The sequence below is a fragment of the Pelodiscus sinensis genome, chromosome 31, assembly GCF_049634645.1.
Source record: "Pelodiscus sinensis isolate JC-2024 chromosome 31, ASM4963464v1, whole genome shotgun sequence".
Classification (NCBI taxonomy): domain Eukaryota; kingdom Metazoa; phylum Chordata; order Testudines; family Trionychidae; genus Pelodiscus; species Pelodiscus sinensis.
Window position 1 is genome coordinate 3,479,810 of NC_134741.1, and position 6,000 is coordinate 3,485,809.

Genomic DNA, 6,000 nt, shown 5'->3' on the forward strand with positions numbered 1-6,000 from the left:
GTGTCTGTGGCCACTCTGGGTCCTGCCCAGGGAAACGGGGCAGCAAAGCAGACAGCAGCCAAATGTGGTGGTGGTGCCCTTATCACCCCTGTTCTCCACCCCACCTGAGGCAGTAAAACAGCCTGTTGGGGGGGGGCAGCCCTGCCTTAGCAGCTGGGAGACACTGGTCCCCAAATGGGTCCTGGCTTTGATGATTATTAGTGATGGGTGAGTCACATACATGCCTCAGCAGCACCCCAGTATTATTCGAACTAGGAGGGTAATGTAGGCATACCGCACTTGCAAATGAAGCCCGGGATTTGAATTTCCCGGGCTTCATTTGCATAAGCGGGGCTCTGCCATTTTTAAATCCCCGCTCGTTCGAACCCTGTGCCGTGCGGCTACACGCGGCACGAACTAGGTAGTTCGAACTGGGCTTCCTAGTTCGAACTACCGTTACTCCTCATTCCACAAACATCTCAGACACTTCGCCAAAGGATTAATGCCCACAAAACAGATATCAGACAAGATCACAAAGAAAAAACAGTTTCTTGCCATTTTAACCAGAAAGGACACTCTCTCAATGACTTAACCACCTGCATTCTGCTACAAAGACCTTTTACATCTGCACTTGAAAGGGAATCCTCTGAACTGTCATTCATGTTAAAATTCGACACTCTCCGGGAAGGAATGAACAAACACTCAAACTATCTTACCCATTACCAAGATAGCTTCCCCAATTATCACCTCTAATACCATTAGCTCACAAATATCCCACTCTCCTAACCTCTAATATCATCAATTCACAGACACTTACCTTCCTTCCTTCCCCCCCCCCGCATCCCCCTCCTATTCTGAAATGTGATTTGTCCTTTTCATATGTGTTCATTTTTTTTAATTGTATCCTTTGGTATATATGGTTGTGACTATTTTCTTCCACTATTTGATCTGAGGAAATGGGTCTGGCCCATGAAAGCTCATCATCTAATAAACCATCTTGTTAGTCTTTAAAGTGCTACATTGTCCTGCATTTTGCTTCAGCTATCCCAGACTAACACGGCTACATTTCTATCCCTGAGGAGGGCACCATGGCTCAGTTGGCTTTTCCTGATCCAGCAGTTCCATGGGTGGCCAGGGGAGGCCTCTTCTATGTCCCAGGAGGACCTAGGAAAATGTGAGCTGCCACTGCACATGAAGCCCTCGCCGCTGCCGGAGCCACTCCCTGTGCTCAGCGGCCGGCTGCTAGCATGTGCAGGCTGGGATGCTGTGTGCAGACAGCCTGCACGTGCAGGATATGATGTAGTGCACTGTGAGCGGAATGGCGTGGCCCCATTCCCGACTCCCTTCCTGCGCTGATCCAGTGGTCGAAAGTGGCTGTGGCTGCTGCTGACAGGGAAGTAGCTGGGAGGCAAGATGCTGGCAGCAAGAGATTCTGGTTGCCTCTTTTCCCTGGGTCTCACTGCGCCATGCCAGCCGCCAGCCACCTTGACTGAACCTCAGACCAGCTGGACTAGCCAGCCCACATCACAGTGAGTCGCTAGTGGCCCCGTCAGAGAAGAGCCATTGGCAGCTGCAGAGATTTCTCTGCAGCTGTGTGAGACACCTTTCTTGAAAGGGCCACTTGTGAGTTGCACTTTCGTTGGTCCGCTAGCTCAGTTGGTTAGAGTGTGGCACTACTAACACCAAGGTCAGGAGTTCAAGCCACAGCGTTGTTTGGTTTAGTGACTTGCCTCCTGCTATGGAGAGGGAAACAAGCAAAAGGTTCAGGTGTTTGCAGGACTCAGGCCAGAGAACTGGTAGGAGAAGGTTCCAACCTGCACAGACCCACTGGCTGAAAGGGCCTTGGCCTGGCTGGCTTCCCCCAATAGCAGGGAAAACTCTTTTTTTCCCTCCATTGTCCCCAGTGGGGTGACCTGATGCCCAAATTCCTGCTGTAGCAGTGGCTGCCCTAAGGCTCCCTGCAGGGGGCAGGCTCCCTAGCACAAGGCACAGAGGGAGACTCAATAGCTGTGTCTACGTTGGCCAGTTTTTCTGGAAAATCAGCTGCTTTTCCGGAAAAATTTGCCAGCTATCTACACTGGCCACTTGAATTTCCGCAAAAGCACTGACTTCCTACTGTAAGAAATCACTGCTTCTTGCAGAAATACTATGCTGCTCCCGTTCGGGCAAAAGTCCCTTTTGCGAAAAACTTTTGCACAAAAGGGCCAGTGTAGACAGTTGAGATTTGTTTTGTGCAAAAAAGCCCCGATCGCAAAAATGGCAATCGGGGCTTTTTTGCGCAAAAGTGCGTCTAGATTGGTCACGGACGCTTTTCTGCAAAAAGTGCTTTTGCAGAAAAGCATCCATGCCAATCTAGACCCTCTTTTCCGAAAATGCTTTTAACAGAAAACTTTTCCGTTAAAAGCATTTCCAGAAAATCATGCCAGTCTAGACGTAGCCCCAGCATGAGGTAAGAAATTGTCTCTCATGAATCTCATAGACTCATAGACTCATAGACTTTAAGGTCAGAAGGGACCATTATGATCATCTAGTCTGACCCCCTGCACAGTGCAGGCCACAGAATCTCACCCACCCCTCTTAGAATAATCCTCTCACCTATGTCTCAGATATTGAAGCCTTCAAATACTTTGAAGGCCCCAACATGCAGAGAGTCCTTCAGCTGTGATCTGTGCCCAATGCTACAGAGGAAGGCGAAAAACCTCCAGGGCCTCTGCCAATCTACCCTGGAGGAAAATTCCTTCCTGACCCCAAATATGGCGATCAGCTAAACCCTGAGCATGTGGGCAAGACTCACCAGCCAGACACCCAGAAAGTTCCCTATAGCAACTCCTATCATCCCTCCATTGACCTATTTCCAACTGATAATGAATGGTCAATTAGTTACCAAGATCATGTTATTTCATCCAACCATCCCCTTATCATAGAATCATAGAACTGGAAGAGACCTCAGAAGGTCGTCAAGTCCAGCCCTCCGCTCTAGGCAGGACCAATCCCATCTAAATCAACCCGGCCAGGGCTTTGTCAAGCCGAGACTTAAACACCTCTAGGGATAGAGACTCCACTACTTCCCTAGGTAACCCATTCCAATGCTTCACTACCCTCCTAGTAAAATAGTTTTTCCTAATATCCAATCTGGACCTCTCCCACCACAACTTGAGACCATTGCTCCTTGTTCTGCCATCTGTCACTACTGAGAACAGCCTCTCTCCATCCTCTTTGGAACCTCCCTTCAGGAAGTTGAAGGCTGCTATCAAGTCCCCCCTCACTCTTCGCTTCTGCAGACTAAACAGACCCAACTCCCTCAGCCTCTCCTCATAAGTCATATGCTCCAGCTCCCTAATCATTTTGGTTGCCCTCCGCTGGACCCTCTCCAATGCGTCCACATCCTTTTTGTAGTGGGGGGCCCAGAACTGGACACAGTACTCCAGAAGTGGCCTCACCAAAGCCGAATAAAGGGGAATAATGACATCTCTGGATCTGCTGGCAATGCTCCTCTTAATGCATCCTAATATGCCATTAGCCTTCTTGGCTACAAGGGCACACTGTTGACTCATATCTAGCTTCTCATCCACTGTAACCCCCAGGTCCTTTTCTGCAGAAATACTACTTAACTGGTTGGTCCCCAGCCTGTAACTATGCTTGAGATTCTTCCGTCCCAAGTGCAGGACTCTACACTTGTCTTTGTTGAATCTCATGAGATTTCTAGTGGCCCAATCCTCCAATTTGTCTAAGTCACTCTGGACCCTATCTCTGCCCTCAAGCGTATCTACCTCTCCCCCTAGCTTAGTGTCATCTGCAAACTTGCTGAGGGTGCAATCTATCCCCTCATCCAGGTCATTAATAAAGATATTGAACAAAACCGGTCCTAGAACTGAACCTTGGGGCACTCCACTAGAAACCGACCGCCATCCTGACATCGAACCGTTGATCACTACCCGCTGGGCCCGGCCTTCTAGCCATCTTTCTATCCATCTTACCGTCCATTTATCCAATCCGCATTCCCTTAACTTGCTGGCAAGAATATTGTGGGAGACCGTATCAAAAGCCTTGCTAAAGTCAAGGTATATAACATCCACTGACTTTCCCATGTCCACTGAGCCAGTTACCTCATCATAGAAGCTAATCAGATTGGTCAAGCACTACTTGCCCTTTGTGAATCCATGCTGACTATTCCTGATCACTTTCCTCTCATTCAAGTGTCTCAAAATGGATTCCTTTAGGATTCCTTCCATGATTTTTCCAGGAACTGAGGTAAGACTGACCGGCCTATAGTTCCCTGGATCGTCCTTCTTCCCTTTTTTGAAGATGGGCACTACATTTGCCTTTTTCCAATCATCCGGGATTTCGCCCGATCTCCACGACTTTTCAAAGATAATGGCCAAAGACTCCTCAATGACATTTGCCAACTCCTTCAGTACCCTTGGGTGCATTAAGTCTGGACCCATGGATTTGTGTACGTTTAGTTTTTCTAAATAGTTCCTAACCTGTTCTTTACCCACCAAGGGCTGTCCATCTTCTTCCCATCTTGCGTCGCTTAGCACAGAAGTCCAGGAGCCGACCTTGTCCGTGAATACAGAGGCAAAGAAAGCATTGAGTACTTCGGCTTTCCTCACATCCTCTGTCACTAGGTTACCTCCTTCATCCATTAGGGACTGCACACCCTCTCTGATCACCTTCTTCTTGTTGACATGCCTGTAGAAACCTTTCTTGTTATCCTTCACATCCTTAGCCAGTCGCAACTCCATTTGCGCTTTCGCCTTCCTGATAATCCCCCGGCATTCTCGAACTATACATTTAAACTCCTCCCTAGTCATTTGTCCAAGTTTCCACTTTTTGTAAGCTTCCTTTTTGTGCTTAAGTACACCAAGGATTTCCCCTGTAAGCCAATCCGGTCTCCTACCAGGTTTGCCTCTCTTGCTACGCATCGGGATGGTTTCTTTCTGTGCCTTCAATAAGGCTTCTTTAAAATACTGCCAGCTGTCCTGGACTCCTTTCCCCTTCATGTTAAAATCCCAGGGGATTCTTTCCATCAGATCTCTGAGGGAGTCAAAATCTGCTTTTTTGAAGTCCAAGGTGTGTATTTTACTACTCTCTTTCCTTCCTTTGGTCAGGATCCTGAAATCTACCATCTCATGATCACTGCTTCCCAGGTTGTCACCCACCTCTACGTCCCCTATTAGTTCCTCCCTGTTTGTGAGGAGAAGGTCAAGCTGTGCACGGCCCCTGGTCGGATCCTTCAGCACTTGTACCAAGAAGTTATCCCCAACATTCTCCAAAAACTTCCTGGATTGCCTGTGTACTGCCGTATTGGTTTCCCAACAGATGTCAGGGTGATTAAAGTCCCCCATGAGAACCAGGGCCTGCGATCTGGAAGCTTCGCTCAGTTGTTCGAAGAAAGCCTCATCTACCTCATCCACCTGGTTCGGTGGCCTGTAGCAGACACCAACCACAACATCACTGCTGTTTGCTCCTTTAAATCTGACCCATAGACTTTCAACAAGTTTTTCTCCCTCTTTATACTGGAGTTCAGAGCAATCATAGTGCTCTCTTACATATAGTGCAACTCCTCCTCCTTTTCTTCCCTGCCTATTCTTCCTGAACAATCTATACCCTTCCATGACAGCGCTCCAGTCATGCGAGTCATCCCACCAAGTCTCTGTTATCACAATTAAATCATATTTCTTGGTCTGGGCCAGGGCCTCCAGTTCTTCCTGCTTGTTGCCCAGGCTTCTTGCATTAGTGTACAAACACTTCAGGTAACCAGTTGATTGCACTATCTTCTCCATTTGAAACTGGGGTCCTCCTTTCTCGCTCCTTGCTCTATGCATTTCTTCCCGGTATCTGACTTTCCCACTCCCCTCAGGGTTTTGGTCACCGTCCCCCGACGAACCTAGTTTAAAGCCCTCCTCACTAGGTTTGGAAGCCTGCCCGCGAAGATGCTCCTTCCTCTCTTCGTTAGGTGGATTCCATCTCTTCCTAACAATCCTTGCGCCCGGAACAGAGTCCCATGGTCGAAGAAAC